Source organism: Pogoniulus pusillus, chromosome 1 (assembly GCF_015220805.1).
Source record: "Pogoniulus pusillus isolate bPogPus1 chromosome 1, bPogPus1.pri, whole genome shotgun sequence".
Classification (NCBI taxonomy): domain Eukaryota; kingdom Metazoa; phylum Chordata; class Aves; order Piciformes; family Lybiidae; genus Pogoniulus; species Pogoniulus pusillus.
This window is the reverse complement of record NC_087264.1, coordinates 8,228,946-8,246,226: the sequence shown is the minus strand read 5'-3', so window position 1 is coordinate 8,246,226 and position 17,281 is coordinate 8,228,946. Positions and strand designations below refer to the sequence as shown.

General features: G+C 45.1%; 1 long non-coding RNA gene across 2 annotated transcripts in view; it reads left to right on the top strand.

Annotated features, from left to right (window-relative positions):
• The window catches only part of LOC135184571 (uncharacterized), a 37,956-nt gene extending 24,689 nt beyond the window's left edge, over positions 1 to 13,267 (top strand). For both annotated transcript variants that reach the window (XR_010306102.1, XR_010306107.1), the window contains exon 4: positions 12,777 to 13,267. This is a non-coding gene — a long non-coding RNA (uncharacterized LOC135184571). The remainder of the gene's footprint in view (positions 1 to 12,776) is intronic.
• Positions 13,268 to 17,281: the final 4,014 nt, after the last annotated feature.

The window sequence follows — 17,281 nt, the reverse complement described above, 5'->3', positions numbered from 1 at the left end:
TCTCTCTCTCTTTCTCTCTTTTTTCTCTCTCTCTTTCTTGCTTTCTCTCTCTTTATCTTTCTCTTTCTTGCTTACTTTCTTGCTTTCTTGCTTTCTTGCTTTCTTGCTTCCTTGCTTCCTTCCTTTCTTCCTTTCTTTCCTTTCTTTCTCTTTTCTTTCTCTCTCTTCTTTTCTTTCTCTCTTTCTCTCTTTCTCTCTTTCTCTCTTTCTCTCTTTCTCTCTTTCTCTCTTTCTCTCTTTCTCTCTTTCTCTCTTTCTCTCTTTCTCTCTTTCTCTCTTTCTTTCTCTCTTTCTCTCTTTCTCTCTTTTTCTCTCTTTCTTTCTCTCTCTCTTTCTTTCTTTCTTTCTCTTTCTCTCTTCCTCTCTCTCTTTCCTTCTTTCTCCTTTCCCTTTCCTCTTCCTCTTCCTTTTCCTTTTCCTATTCCTTTCCTTTTCTTTTCTCTCTCTTTGATGATTTCTGAGTGATTGGCATTGGAATGGGCTGCCCAGGAAGGTGGTGGAGGCACCATCCCTGGAGGTGTTCAAGAAAAGCCTGTCTGAGGCACTTGGTGCCATGATCTAGTTGATTGTCTAGGGCTGGGGGATAGGTTGGACTGGATGATGTTGAAGGTCTCTTCCAACCTGGTTGATTCTATGATTTTGTGATTCTGAGTGGATTTACATATGGCTTTCTAAGTTCTGTAGATGGGCCACAACCACAGGTCATGGCTAAAAATGACTGAACTGCGTAGCTGGACAAATTTTGACAGAAGATAGAGGCAGCATAATGAATCCAGTAGACATATACTGCTGTAGCTCTTGTAAGAACATTTATCCAAGATATCACAGTATCACAGTATCATCAGGGTTGGAAGAGACCTCATAGATCATCAAGTCCAACCCTTTACCACAGAGCTCAAGGCTTAGACCATGGCACCAAGTGCCACGTCCAATCCTGCCTTGAACAGCTCCAGGGACGGCGACTCCACCACCTCCCCGGGCAGCCCATTCCAGTGTCCAATGACTCTCTCAGTGAAGAACTTTCTCCTCACCTCCAGCCTAAATCTCCCCGGCGCAGCCTGAGGCTGTGTCCTCTCGTTCTGGTGCTGGCCACCTGAGAGAAGAGAGCAACCTCCTACTGGCCACAACCACCCCTCAGGTAGTTGAAGACAGCAATAAGGTCACCCCTGAGCCTCCTCTTCTCCAGGCTAACCAATCCCAGCTCCCTCAGCCTCTCCTCGTAGGGCTGTGCTCAAGGCCTCTCCCCAGCCTCATCGCCCTTCTCTGGACACGCTCAAGCATCTCAATGTCCCTCCTAAACTGGGGGGCCCAGAACTGAACACAGCACTCAAGGTGAGGTCTAACCAGTGCAGAGTACAGGGGCAGAATGACCTCCCTGCTCCTGCTGACCACACCATTCCTGATGCAGGCCAGGATGCCACTGGCTCTCTTGGCCACCTGGGCACACTGCTGGTTCATGTTCAGGCAGGTATCAATCAGCACCCCCACATCCCTCTCTGTCTGGCTGCTCTCCAGCCACTCCGACCCCAGCCTATATCTCTGCGTGGGGTTGTTGTGGCCAAAGTGCAGCACCCTGCACTTGGAGCTATTGAACCCCATCCCATTGGACTCTGCCCATCTGTCCAGGCGGTGAAGTTCCCACTGCAGAGCCCTCCTCTCAAGCCACTGCAGCATAGGGCACAGTGTGTATGAAGGAGGTTGACTTTGCAAAAATCTTATTCTGTTATTGAACAATTAGGACTAACTTTCAGACCAGCTTACAGACTTCACGACTCCGTTGTCTGGGCTGGATCCAAGGCCCAGTGAAGTCACCTGGAGATTTTCCATTGACTCCACTATGCTTTGGACCAGGCACTTTGAAAGGCTATTCCCATGAAGTCAAATGCCTAGGGCCAAACGTGGTTTTACACCATTGAAAATCACCTGCTTTGTATGTTTTCAAAGGCAGCTGCACCACTCACTAGCAACAATACAGAATTGGGTGGAAAGGGTGAAAACAGTGGTGGATTGGTGTGATTCTTCAAAAAGCTTATGGAAAGGTTCCAATGCTGCAGCACTGGAAATGAGAATTTTTAATGCAGACTCTGTTAGTGTTTTTCCTGAATTAGATTTAAAAGTGTGTGGGGGGGGAATCATGTAAATATTGCAGAACCACAGTTGGCCCTGGCCAAATTCAGGACATTTAACAAGGCCAAGTGTAAGGTCCTGCACCTGGGTTGGCACAATCCCAGGCACAGATACAGGCTGGGTAGGGAAAGGCTGGAGAGCAGCCCTGAGGAAAAGGACCTGGGGGTCTGTGTTGATGAAAGCTCAACATGAGCCAGCAGTGTGCACATGCAGCCCAGGCAGCAACCATGTGCTGGGCTGCAGCAAGAGCAGTGTGGCCAGCAGGGCAAGGGAGGGGATTCTCCCCCTTTACTCTGCTCTCATCAGACCCCACCTGGAGTACTGTGTGCAGTTCTGGAGCCCCCAGCACAAGAGAGACATGGAACTGTTAGAGTGAGTCCAGAGGAGGCACACAAAGATGCTCAGAGGGCTGCAGCAGCTCTGCTATGAGGACAGGCTACAAGAGTTGGGGCTCTTCATCCTGGAGAAGAGAAGGATTCAAGGAGACCTTATAGTGGCCTTCCAGTATCTGAAGGGGACCTACAGGAAGGCTGTGGAGGGACTACTGACAAGGTCCTGTAATGACAGGACGAGGGGTAAGTTGTGCCAGGGGAGGTCTAGGCTGAATGTTAGAAGGAAGTCCTTCCCAGAAGGATTGATTTGCATTGGAATGGGCTGCCCAGGGAGATGATGGAGGCACTGTCCCTGGAGGTCTTCAGGAAAAGACTGGATGAGGCATTTAGTGCCATGGTCTAGTTGACTGGCTAGGGCTGGGTGCTAGGTTGGACTGGATGATATTGGAGGTCTCTTCCAACCTGGTTGATTCTATGAGTCTATGTTTCTATGACATGCTGTTCTCCACAGTTTGCTATGGTCTAATTCCAAAGATCCACACTCATTCTTGGCTTCATGTACAACTGACAAATAAAACTTACAATCTCATCTCTTTTGTCCCACCATTCCTTTTCTGGAGGCACAGCTCCCCTTTGTCTGTAAGTGCTCTTTTGTAACAAAAATGCTGGCTTTTGGGGTCAAGTCAATATCTCTCTATATCATTTTCCTTCCATACAAGGCCAGTTTTGAAAATCTCTTGACACATGTGGGTCTTGATGTGAGTGCCCAAAAGCTTAGAGCATAAGCCCTTTTTCATGTTACATAGACCAAAAGGTGGTAAAGCTTATAGAAGCTCTATATAGCCTTATAAACCTCATTATCTACTTCTATTGTTTGTTTCCTGTCCAAGTCTAAGTTTTGAAAGGCTTTTTTTTTAACTCTGTTAAGGGCTAACCATTTTGGCTGGGAGACCAAAGCATAAATGTGTGTTGGATTTGCAATGCCCATTGACTTTCCCTCAGCAGGTGGAAGATTTGATTCTGATCTGCTTGATGCAGATGTGAAGGAAGAGTCACGTCCTTGAACCAGATAGATATGGCATGGTACAAAGGAGGATGAGATCAGAAGTAAGCTCTGTTACTGCTGGGAGTAGCTCCCTGCTGATGTAACCATCCTTGAAAGAATCACAGAACCTTACAGGTGGCTTTTCATGCACCAGACCTATTGGCCACAGAGACAATAAGTACTCACTTTTTTCAAGCTACATCCAGTTTAGTTTAGTTTAGTTTAATTTGGTTTGATTTGTTTTACTTTATTTTGTTTTGGGTTTTTAGTTTTGTTTTGTTTAATTTAATTTTATTTTATTTCGGTTCATTTTGTTTCATTTTCTTAAATTTTATTTCTTTTAATTTTATTGTATTTTGGTTTATTTTACTTTATTTTATTTTGTTTTATTTTGTTTTGTTTTGGTTTAGTTTATTTTGTTTTATTTAAATTTATTTTGATTTAATTTATTTCATTTTTTAATTTTATTTTGCTTTGGTTTATTTTGTTTTGATTTGGTTTATTTTAATTTAGTTTTGTTTTGGTTTGTTTTGGTTTATTTTGGTTGTTTTTGTTTAATTTTGGTTTATTTTATTTTATTTTGTTTTGTTTTTTTTTTTATTTTGGTTTGGTTTGCTTTGGTTTATTTTATTTTGGTTTATTTTGGTTTGTTTGATTTTATTTTGTTTTATTTAATTTAGTTTATTTTGTTTTATTTTGGTTTAGTTTATTTTGTTGGTTTTTTAATTTTGTTTTGCTTTGGTTTATTTTGTTTTATTTTATTTTATTTTTATTTATTTTGGTTTGGTTTGGTTTGCTTTGGTTTATTTTATTTTGGTTTGATTTGTTTTATTTTGTTTTATTTTATTTTAGTTTGGTTTATTTTGTTTTGATTTATTTTGGTTTGGTTTCTTTTATTTTATTTTGGTTTATTTATTTTATTTTGGTTCATTTTGATTTATTTTAGTTTGGTTTATTTTGTTTTGATTTATTTTGTTTTGGTTTCTTTTATTTTATTTTGGTTTATTTATTTTATTTTATTTTATTTTGGTTTATTTTATTTTAGTTTGGTTTATTTTGCTTTGGTTTATTTTGTTTTGGTTTCTTTTATTTTATTTTGGTTTATTTTATTTTGGTTTGGTTTATTTTGTTTTGATTTATTTTGGTTTGATTTGTTTTATTTTGTTTTATTTTATTTTAGTTTGGTTTGTTTTGTTTTGATTTATTTTGTTTTGGTTTCTTTTCTTATATTTTATTATTTTCCTCCTTTTTTTGTTGTTGCTTTAAGTCCACTCCAAAGTAGGAAGACTTGCAGATGATGATGAGTTTGTGTTTCCCAACTGCATGAAAATGGCAGAGGAGTCTTGTGTACAAATAAACCAGAGCACTTCTCTGTAAAACAAGTTGTCAAAAGCACTGCCCCTTCATGTGGAACAATGAAATCATCTTTTCAAGCAGTTTAATGGCCAGGATGAATGAAAGAATCTGTGTGTGCTTTACAAATGGCCCGATTACTGCCCGCTCACATGCTCGCTCTGCAGTTGTAGTACATTAGAATTTGAAGTAGGATGTTGTTAGCAACTCTTTGCGTGGGGTGGAATTTGAATCAAAAGCTATAAATGACCTGTGACAGCAAAAATGAAAGTCCAATTGCTTTCTCACATGACCTGTTTCTTTGAGTGTCATTAAACTCAATCAATGATTAACCTTTGGTTTAACAGCGCTTGTCATTTCATAGCAAATCAAGTAGAAAAAAATGTTGTCTACCTGAATTAATTCCCTAGAAAATGTCTCTGAGGTACATTCATGGTTTGAAAGGTGAGAGACTGGCCTGAATTTGCAGTGCAAAATCACTGAGTGTGTCCAGTTCTGGGCCCCTCAATTCAAGAGAGATGTTGAGGTGCTGGAACGTGTCCAGAGAAGGGCGACAAAGCTGGTGAGGGACCTGGAACACAAACCCTATGAGGAGAGGCTGAGGGAGCTGGGGGTGTTTAGCCTGGAGAAGAGGAGGCTCAGGGGAGACCTCATTGCTGTCTACAACTACCTGCAGGGAAGTTGTAGCCAGGTGGGGGTTGGTCTCTTCTGCCAGGCAACCAGCAACAGAACAAGGGGACACAGTCTCAAGTTGTGCCTGGGGGAGGTCTAGGCTGGATGTTAGAAGGAAGTTGTTGTCAGAGAGAGTGATAGGCATTGGAATGGGCTGCCCAGGGAGGTGGTGGAGTCACCATTCCTGGAGGTGTTGAAGAAAAGCCTGGCTGAGGCACTTAGTGCCATGGTCTGGTTGACTGCCTAGGGCTGGGTGCTAGGTTGGAGTGGATGATCTTGGAGATCTCTTCGAACCTGGTTGATTCTATGATTCTATGAATCAAGGGAATGAGAAACATCTGACTCTCTGTTTCCCTTGTAGAAATCCTGCAGGCAGACTATGGATTATAGGACTATCTTGTGTCTCCTTGCAAGAACAGGACAGTGCTTAGCTCACTAATGACACATGAGAAATAGTACTAAAGGATTTCACAGGGCCTTCATCTCATTTAGGTTGCTTTTGCATAATAACTTTATGTAGTAAGTATATACAAACAATGTGTTCTAATCCAAGATTGCCTGGATATGGTGTGTGTTTTTTGATCTTCATTGAGATCAAATGAGTTACGTTAGTTGACGCTGAATTAAGTTCTAGCTGGAATGAATTTCCTTTTGGCAACCAATTAGGATGTTTAAAGAGTTTACTTTCAGTTCTTAATCCCAAAAGTATTTGTGGCCAGTTCACGTGGGCTATGTATTACTCTGCCTAACTGCTGTCAGCCTGGATAATTGTCTGTGATAGTTTGGGTGTCACCTGCCCCCCCTCCCCTCCCTTAAGAAAATCACCCAGACTAGACTCAGCCAGTTGGAAATTGAATGAAGCTTTATACTTACAGCTTAACACAATATAAAAGCAGATATTTGCAACATATACAGATATAGACAGAAATAGACAATTTAAAAAGTAACACAACAGCCCTCCCAGAAACCTGAGTCCCCAGGCGGGGCTCCCAACCACCCTTCCACCTTCTCCCACCCCTCTACCTTACCCACGATCTTGCCTTATGTTTAAGGTAGTATGGAGGGTTGACCAGGGGGATTTGGAGGCAGAGGGCTTAGTCACACAGATGGCAGGTTAGGTTGGAGAGAGAGAAGTTCAGCCTTAGGTTTAAAGGTGAGTTTGGAGGGATTGGCCAGGGGAGTTAGGAAGCAGACAGATTAGTCAGACAGCAAGGTAGGGAGAGAGAAGTTCATGCAGCCTCAAGAGACAGAGAGCGACTCCCTTATCTATGTTTATGTTCTTGTTCTTACACATCTCAGCAAGCCTATGAGTGTAGTAGACATCACCACTGTTTCCTTTTCACAGCCTGTAATCTCATTCTTCTCACCACAATATCCCAGCTAGGCTCAAAATAGCACATTATTCCATTTGCATATGCTATCAAGGTACATTATAGGTGTAGTGTTTTCACATGCCTTTTATCCAACCAGATCATTGTACCCACCAGTTTTGTCTTCTCCCCCTCTGTCACCAAATGAATAAGGGTTGTGAAATAAAAATGGTTTCACTCATATGGTGTGTCTGTGCAGAAAAGAAACATGGCTCCTGCTGTTCACATTCTCCATTTATTCATTCTGCAGGCTCTCCTTGCACACGGTTCCCAGATTAGCTGAGGAGCTTGATGTCATAGGTGCTGAGCAAATGCAGGATTTCACAAAAGTTATGTGCTAAAATCAGCCTCCCAGAATGGCTTCTTATCACAGAATCAAAGAATCATAGAATCAACCAGGTTGGAAGAGACCTCCAAGATCATCCAGTCCAACCTAGCACCCAGCCCTAGCCAGTCAACTAGACCATGGCACTAAGTGTCTCAGACAGTCTTCTCTTGACCACCTCCAGGGATGGTGACTCCACCACCTCCCTGGGCAGCCCATTCCAATGCTAATCACTCTCTCTGGCAAGAACTTTCTCCCAACATCCAGCCTATACCTCCCCCAGGCACAATTTGAGACTGTGTCCCCTTGTTCTGTTGCTGCTTGCCTGGATTATCTTCATCAACCATGTTTCATTCAAGGGCACATCACAGAATCACAGTATCAACCAGGTTAGAAAAGACCTCTAGGATCATCCAGTCCAACCTATTGCCTAACCCTTCCAATAAACTAAACCATGGCACTAAGTGCCTCATCCAGCCTCCTTTTAAACACCTCCAAGGATGGTGACTCTACCAGCTCCCTGGGCAGCACATTCCAATGCCACTCTTTCTGTCAAGAACTTATTGCTAATGTCCAGCCTAAACCTGCCCTGGCACAGGTTGAGACTGGATGAGGCACTTAGTGCCATGGTCTAGTTGATTGGGTAGAGCTGGGTGCTAGGTTGGACTGGATGATCTTGGAGGTCTCTTCCAACCTGCTTGATTCTATGATTCTATGATTCTCTTGTTCTGTTGTTGTGTGCCTGGCAGAAGAGTCCAACCCCACCTGGCTACAACTTCCCTGCAGGTAGGTGTAGCCAGCAATGAGGTCTCCCCTGAGCCTTCTCTTCTCCAGGCTGAACACCCCCAGCTCCCTCAGCCGCTCCTCGCAGATCTGTGCTCCAGGCCTCTCACCAGCCTTGGTGCCCTTCTCTGAAAGGGCTTTTTCCTTTGACTAATTAGGTTACCACTGACTGAAAGAGGTTAGTGAGCTTTTATTGCATGACAATAATATATGAGACATTTCTAAAACTTCTCCATAGTGGCCTTTCAAAATGCAGGACTTCATTCATGTCCCCTACTTGATGGTTTAGATCATTTGACAGTACAATGCCAAGCAAGAGGGAAGTGAGTTTAGTAATGCATGGAGAATGTGGTCTAGAGATTTGCCAGGTTTAGAGGAGTCCTGAGTCTCCATTTTTATTCCTGTATGTGTTCATGTGTGCCTTATGAGAAAGAACTCTCAGCCTAACCAACTTGCAGTTAAATAGCAAAGGAGGAAGAAACTGAAATTCCTCCTTGTGCATGGAAGGAATTGAAACCTGGAGATATAATGCTATTTGGTGGCACACCAGAGTCAGTGAGGAGAACTATATCCTTTTATTTCAAGTCTTTGCTGAGAGTCTTAGCTTCAAAATAATTCTTTGCCTGTATGTACAAGGCATAAATCTGTCACTAAGCCACTGTACTCCTTCCTCTGAAAGAGCAGGATGCTACTCACCTTGAGCATAGGGCAGATGCAAACCTCACCAGGAGTTTGTGCCTGTCCCTCTCTGGTTTCTACCACAGCATCCCTGTCATCACTCAGGCAAGGAGCACAGCAGGGCTCAAGGCCTCTCTGGAGCTACATACTCCTTTCTCTGAAACAGTCCCAGCAGAAAGCTGCAGCAACATGCAGGTGATTCAAGACCCTGTGTGAACAACAAGACCAGACTAGTAGCTTTGCTGCATGCCAAGAGAGACTGCCAGAAAATTCCCCACCAGCATGCTTGCACCACGTTTGGCTTTATGGACACCTCTCCAAAACAAAGATCTGTTTAGAATGATATTCAGCCCTTTGTGAAGCCATGTCAGGCTCTGCTGATAGGGGGTGTTGACTCAAAGTTACCAGCTCTCTAGCATTTTGCTTTCCAGCATCAAAACTCTTTCTCATTACAAAAGTAAGAACCTTCTTGAACCTGCTCTCCACTTGAGCCTGCATTCCTGTACTTGCAATGATCCTCAGGCATGGCTCAAGCAGAATATCTTCCTTCCTTTCACCCAACACTGGGTGATCTTTCATCTTACATGACTTACACACTACCACTACTGTGGCATTAATGAGTTGATCTGGTCATTGGTCTCTAAACCCTCCTCCGGCCTCAGTTTCCCATCAGAAAATTATAATGGTAGCTTCTGCTCAACCAGGAGAAAGTCATTCACTGAGAGGGTCATTAGATACTGGAATGGGCTGCCCGGGGAGGTGGTGGAGTCGCCGTCCCTGGGGCTGTTCAAGGCAAGATTGGACCTGGCACTTGGTGCCATGGTCTAGCCTTGAGCTCTGTGGTAAAGGGTTGGACTTGATGATCTGTGAGGTCTCTTCCAACCCTGATAATACTGTGATACTGTGGTACTGTGATTAGGTTGTGGTAAAAGACCTAAGGGCTCTGACAGGGTCTCAGCCAGCATCAAGTTACTGGAAACCAAAGAACTTTCTTAGTCACAGAATGTTAGGTGTTGGAAGGGACCTTGAAAGACCCCCTAGTCCAACCCCACTGCCAGAACAGGATCACCTAGAGCAAGTCCGGGTGCTGCACTTTGGCCACAACAACCCCATGCAGAGATACAGGCTGGGGTTGGAGTGGCTGGAGAGCAGCCAGACAGAGAGGGATCTGGGGGTACTGATTGATACCCGCCTGAACATGAGCCAGCAGTGTGCCCAGGTGGCCAAGAGAGCCAATGGCATCCTGGCCTGCATCAGGAATGGTGTGGTCAGCAGGAGCAGGGAGGTCATTCTGCCCCTGTACTCTGCACTGGTTAGACCACACCTTGAGTACTGTGTTCAGTTCTGGGCCCCCCCAGTTTAGGAGGGACATTGAGATGCTTGAGTGTGTCCAGAGAAGGGCGACGAGGCTGGGGAGAGGCCTTGAGCACAGCCCTACGAGGAGAGGCTGAGGGAGCTGGGATTGTTTAGCCTGGAGAAGAGGAGGCTCAGGGGTGACCTTATTGCTGTCTACAACTACCTGAGGGGTGGTTGTGGCCAGGAGGAGGTTGCTCTCTTCTCTCAGGTGGCCAGCACCAGAACAAGAGGACACAGCCTCAGGCTGCACCAGGGGAAATTTAGGCTGGAGGTGAGGAGAAAGTTCTTCACTGAGAGAGTCATTGGGCACTGGAATGGGCTGCCCGGGGAGGTGGTGGAGTCGCTGTCCCTGGAGCTGTTCAAGGCAGGACTGGATGTGGCACTTGGTGCCATGGTCTGGCCTTGAGCTCTGTGGTAAAGGGTTGGACTTGATGATCTGTGAGGTCTCTTCCAACCTTGGTGATACTGTGATACTGTGTGATACTGTGAATGTGTGTCCGGGTGGGTTTTGAATGTCTGCAGAAAAAGAGACTTCACAACCTCTCTGGGCAGCTTGTTCCAGTGTTGTGGTGGCTTAAGACCCATGCTCACATCACTTCAGCTCTGAGAGTGCTGCCAGATGACCCACTGAATATGAGTGACTAAAGCAGCACAAGCAGGTTGATGTCCCCGCTCTTTCCATAGGAGTGAAGTGCTCAGGCAGTGCAGACTAGCTCTCTGGCTCTACCCTGGGCAGTGATGAGAAGAGCAGTGTGGCTGCACCCCTTCCTGAGCAAAACCCGAAGCCAACCTCTTGCACCACAGTTCAAGAAGCAGAGGAATGAACTCAAATGCTCACACGAGCAGAATGGGGGCCAATGAATGAAAAAGGTTGGAATTTCTGGTCAGCGCAGGCTGCGCCTCTCGGCAGTGGGAGCAGCTATGTACCTCAGGCATCGTACCTCAGACTTTGGTCACTTTCTACATCTGTTAGAAGTCATTATTGTATACCCTGATATTGCCACACCCTCAGCCAGCTGCCACTGGCAGCAGCAGAGATGGGTTTAAATGCCTAGGGATTTCATCAGGTGTGATGGCTGTCACCAGCCTGAGCCCCAGCCTGGAGGCCTAGGAAAATGTGTCTTCAGCAGATGCTTTGACTAGACAAATCTTGTCACAGAGAAAACTAAGGTCCTATGAGGAACGAAAAGGAAATTTGAGAGAAAGGTGAGACCCCACCTGGAGTACTGCACCCAGTTCTGCAGCCCCCATTACAAGAGGGATGTGGAGATGCTGGAGTGTGTCCAGAAAAGAGCCCTAAGGATGCTCAGAGGGCTGGAGCAGCTCTCATGTGAGGACAGACTGAAAGAGTTGGGGCTGTTCAGTCTGTAGAAGAGGAGGCTCCCAGGTGACCTTCTTGTGGCCTTCCAGGATCTGAAGGGGGACTACAAAAAATCTGGGGAGGGACTTTTTAGGCTCTCAGGGAGTGCCAGGACTAGGGGGAATGGAGCAAAGCTGGAGGTGGGTAGGGTCAGACTGGACGTGAGGAGGAAGTTGTTGAGCATGAGAGTGGGGAGAGGCTGGAATGGGTTGCCCAGGGAGGTGGTTGAGGTCCCATGGCTGGAGGCATTTAGGGCAAGGCTGGCTGAGGCTGTAACCAGCCTGATCTCAGATAGGGTGATCCTGCCCATGACAGGAGGGTTGAAGCTAGGTGTTCCTTGTGGTCCCTTCCAACCCTGACTGATTCTATGATTCTATGAAATGTGAAGCCGGCATAGCCTCAACTTGGAAAACCTGATGCTCAGACAGCAGACCCCAGGGAAAATATCCTAATTTTGAGAGTAGAAGCAATCACTGGGAATTGTTTGGTGCAGTGCCCAGGCCATGGTGAGATGGACAGGTGATGCAGAGGTAGGGCTCCCTGTGGATATTCGATATGGCCTGTGGGTCTTGGTGTTCTGGAAGAGCAAGTTTGGTTGTTTCAAGCAGTAGCACAAAGGGAAGCAGTGTGGGAGATTTACTTCTGACTTGCTTTCTCCCTTGTAGAAGTAAACTATTCAACCCTATGCCTTCCAGCCCCCTAGGGGGACATGCCACCCAGTTTGAGAAGAGGTGCATTAATAAACCAACAATATCTTTGTCTACATCTAGATCTAATCTATGGCTGCTAAGTGAGATTCACTGCTTCCCACCCCCAGCAGCATCTTGGCAGTAGTTTTTGAGCTCAGTTCTCCACCTGTAGTTTGAACATCCCATACAGTTGTGTTCATTCAATGCCTGTTCCTCCTGTGCTGCTACTATTGACTGGCATTGGGGAGGTTCAGGTGATCTCTGGCCCTTCAGGGAAGCAGTGCCTCCTCCACTTTCACTGGTTATATCAGTCAAGATGATTTTGGCTTGCTGGATAGATAAAACCTTACAAGATTTTCTGGGCTAAGTTGCAGTTCTGAGCTGCTTCAATAAAAGCCCTACACTACCATCAACATTTCCTCCTGAGGTAGCTGTCACGTTCACCCTGGCCCTACAGTCTGACCTCTGTGGAGTCCTCCAGAGACCTTGATGGCTACACAGAGTCTCTGCTTCCCTAACAGCCTTCCTGACACCTCTCTTTCTCTATTTAGTCTGAGCTTCAGCTTCACACAACAGTGTTTAGTACCTTCAGATTCATTATTTAACTACATTTTGGCTAAAGCACTCTAAATATTAATGCAAACAAGGCCTGTCTCTTTTAACTGTTTCCCTCTGCTTGCTGATAGAAACAAGAGGAGGACTCTTCCCTGGAGACAGTCTGCCCATCTGGAGTATTCAAGCTTTCAAGGGCTGCTTTTCATCCTCTTCCCTGGCACTTGCTTCTTGCAAGGCTGGGCTGCACGTTCATAGGTATGTGACGTTACTGATAATACCACAACAAGCTGGCATCCCCCAAGCATGTTGGATGAAGGCTGTCTTTAAAGAGGCAGGTAGGGGCTCGTGCAGTGGGGGAAGTGACCAGGTTTTCCAATCCCTCATATGGAGCTATCTGGCCACATGGCTACCTTTCATCACTTACGCCGACGCCAAAAAAAGGCATTATTAAGCCAACATGCCTGTTGAAATGTCTGTGTGTACTAAGCTGTCATGGACTTGTTTTGGGTCATAATAGCACGTGTACTTGATTTCTTTGTTTTGAATTCCCTCCCCAGCCCCCACCTTTTCTTTTTTAAGAGTCTGATTTTCTCAGGAGATTGTGAATAAAGAAGACAACTCATGCACCAAAAACACAAGCAATGCTGCCACTAACCAGCACTGCTTTTTGAAAGGCAGGCCTAACCCAAACCATACTGTAATAGCAGAAATAAGCAAAAACATCTAGGTAATTTTTCTTGTGAAAACCAAGTTCTTCAGGAAATGCAAACTAAGCTACAGCCTCCTTATCACTGCTATCTGTACCACAAACAGAGAACCAGAAGAGTCGCCCTACAAGGGCATGCCAAGGTCCATCTAGACCAACATGCAGTTTTGGGCTGTAATAATAAATGGACACCTTGGGAAGAGTAAAGAAAGGGCAAACCTATAAGATGTGTTCCCCTGATGCTCTTGCAGCACCCACAATTCTCAGGTCAGGGGCTGCTTCAGCTAGGTGTGGTTTCTGCATATCTAGCAACCTCAGTGCATTTCTCTACTGCGAACTTGTCCAGTCACTGATTGAACCCTCATAAACTTTTAACATCCACAACATCCTTTGGCAAGCAGTCCCGTAGATCTACTATCTATTGTGGGCAAAACTACCACTTCTTAGTTTGAACCCACTTTATGCACAGCAAAAGGCAATGGACAATCTATCCCTATCTACCTTTGCTGTGATTGCATTAAGCCAATCGTGCAAGTTAGCAACAATGGCATTATTCAGATCTGGATCATTTTTGAAGCTATGCTGACATATTCCAGGCTAGCAACTGTTCATCTTTTGCAGAACTTGGTTGGAAAAGGCACAAACCCTTTAATGACTAATAAATGAGTACATTTAAAAGATTTCCTAGCCCACAAATAGCTCTGACAAGATGTGGGCCTTGGCTTTCTATTCCATGGCACTAAAGGAGTTGGACTTGGAGAAAGTGTGTGGAGCTGGGGTTGTGCATCCTGGAGAAGAGGAGGCTCAGGGATCTCATTGGGACAGGGCTCAGGGACATCTCATTGCTGTCTACAGCTACCTGAAGGGAAATTGTAACCAGGTGGGGGTTGGTCTCTTCTGCCAGGCAAGCAGCAACAGAACAAGGGGACACAGTCTCAAGTTGTGCCAGGGGAGGTGTAGGCTGGATGTTGGGAGAAAGTTCTTGCCAGAGAGAGTGATTGGCATTGGAATGGGCTGCCCAGGGAGGTGGTGGAGTCACCATCGCTGGAGGTGTTCAAGAGAAGCCTGGCTGAGGCACTTAGTGCCATGGTCTAGTTGACTGGCTAGGGCTGGATGCTAGGTTGGCCTGGATGACATTGGAGGTCTCTTCCAACCTGGTTGATTCTATGATTCTATGATTTGATAGAAAGTGGTTTTCAGTAAAATTACAGGAAAAAAAAAACAACAACCAAACCCAGAAGTATGATGCAGCACTGGACAATGCAGTTTACAAAATCATGTTTTAAGAGACGAAAAATGAAGACTATATTAATTTTTCATGTCATTGTTCTAGGGTATAGCATTAGTCCTTCCAGTTTTTCCTGATGGTGCTGAGCGATATGGCACTGCTTTGCTCCCCAGTGGGCCCATGATGTGCACCACTCCCCATCAGTTACAGCTTTTCATTTATCACAGTGCAGCATTTTGTTCCCATCCTTGTGTGTTTCCCTCTGCTACTGCCTTTTGTGTCGTTCTGAGCAAGGCAGTTACTGGGATGTTAGTAAGGAGTAGCAAAGCAGTAAGACCAGAGAAGGCAGCCAGCATGTCCTGTGATTGCAAGAGGAGATCTGCAAAGAATTGCAAGGAGGATGCCAAGCGAGCAGCACAGGGAGAGTCACTATGGCAAGGAAGAAACAAGAAAGGGAGGAGAAAAAGAGAGAGCTTGCCACCTTTCCCTGCAGGACTCATGCAAAGTGCTGATAATATGTGCTTTATTCATTCCTCGGCTTTGTTCTTTAACCATCTCTAGAGGAGACATTTCAAAGAAAGGGAGGAGAGTAAGAGACTAAAAGTCTCCTTTTAGATTGAGGAATGCAGGCTCCACCCTTGCTCGCAGCTCCATCCTTTTTGTGCTGCTGCAGCTGGGGAGTCTCCCTTGAGGCTCTAACTTAAACCTAAGGTTGGTCCTAAGCCAAATGGTCCAAGGATCAGGGGAGCCATTTTCTTCCCTAAGCCTTTCATTACAGTGTGTGCAGCTTGTCAGCGATCGTATTGAAGAGTGCTTCATTCCTTGCACCATAGGGGAGCTATAAAGTTGTAGGGGTGATGGGGAAAAACCAGGTTAAGCATCAGCTCCCCATGTAGTGCTGCTGTGCAGAACAACCTGAACATGCACAAGAGGAGCCATGACCTGGATTTACTTCTGTGCACAAAATCATGGAGCTACCACGGGAACACTCTGTCCTGTATTCAAGTCAGCACAGCAAAAAAAGATGCTGACAGGTTGGAAAGGCACCAGGGAAAGATACATGAGCGATCTGAAATCTGGTAACATTTAGGGTACAGATTGAGAACTCAGCTGAGTTTGTGTGTTTTAAAGAAGGCTAAGGGGTGACTTGCTTGTGGTCTACAAGTATGAGCATGGGGAAAATGCAACAGATGTTTCAAGCAGAAAATAAGTCCATAATAAAATTTAGTGGTTGGTTGTTGGTGCAACACATGCAGAACAGAAGTCAAGTAAAAAAATGGAAGATAATTAACCACTGCCTACTAGAGTAAAGTTAGATTTTCAGTTTCTCTTTAAAAATCAAGTGTGGATAACTTCCTGAAATCTCTTCTGAGGCACTTAGTGCCATGGTCTAGTTGATTTGCTAGGGCTGGGTGCTAGGTTGGACTGGATGAGCTTGGAGGTCTCTTCCAACCTGATTGATTCTATGATCTGAGGATAGAGAAGATCTCATGGGAGATAGTTTAAAATCAGGATTATATATTAGGTGAGATGATCTTCGTGAAAACTCCTACAACAAAGCTGAAGGTCCTGAGACTTTGATATTCCATGCCAATCCCCTTTAGTCCTTGCTCTGACAACCCCTGTGTGACCCTGAGTGCACTGGGAAATCCATACACTCCATATTCACATTGTGTTTATATAACTCATGGAGATGAATGAGGAAAAAAAAGTTTCCAGACTGTTACTGGGTAATCAGAATTAAATCTCTCTTTGATTACAGCATTCAACATCAGGGCCTCAGAAATGGAGATAAAGAACAATAATAATTAAAAAACAGATGCCCTTCTCACCCCCTTTTTTACACAATAGTTCTGCTATCAAAAGTGACCAGTCTGCTAGCACCTATGTGGAACTACATTGCTGTTCTGAGACAATGTTGTATTGCTTTTGATTATAGTGGGTACCCCTGCCTAAAACCACTGTGATTTGGCCTGCTGGGAGAAGCGAGCATGGGAAATACATTGTGCCTATTCACTTGAGCTCTGAGGAGATCCCCTGTGCCACCTGGGAGCTTTGGCAATGTCTGGATTCAGATATCAATTAAGCAAAACAAAACAAAACAAAAAACTCCTCTCCAGGGGTACCCCAAATTCCTTTCTTCTCCCTCCCACTCCACGGGTTTGGTAGAAGAAGGCACGAAGGGAAGCAGCAAAAGGAGCCCTTCTGCATGTGGGCAGACCCATGTAGAAACCTGCACTGGAACTGGGCTGGTGCTTGGCTGTGCTTTTATGCCCAGTATAAATAGTAAATGGACACTTTGTCTACAAAAAGGATAAATAGAGCAAGGGTTCCTGCCTTGAGACTTCCTGTCTTGAGAGTCCCCTGCCACTGTGAAGGACAGGTTCCTGCCGTGACTGGACTGCCCCTGCTTGTGGATGGCTCCTACCTTTAGTATGGCTGTTGGTTTTATCCTGTCCCTGCTTTTGGATGGCTCCTACCTTTTGTACTGCTCTTGGTTTTATCCTGTCCCTGCTTTTGGATGGCTCTTACCTTTTGTACTGCTCTTGGTTTTATCCTGTCCCTGCTTTTGGATGGCTCCTACCTTTAGTATGGCTGTTGGTTTTATTCCGTCCCTGCTTTTGGATGGCTCCTACCTTTTGTACAGCTGTTGGTTTTATCCTGTCCCTGCTTTTGGATGGCTCCTACCTTTTGTACTGCTC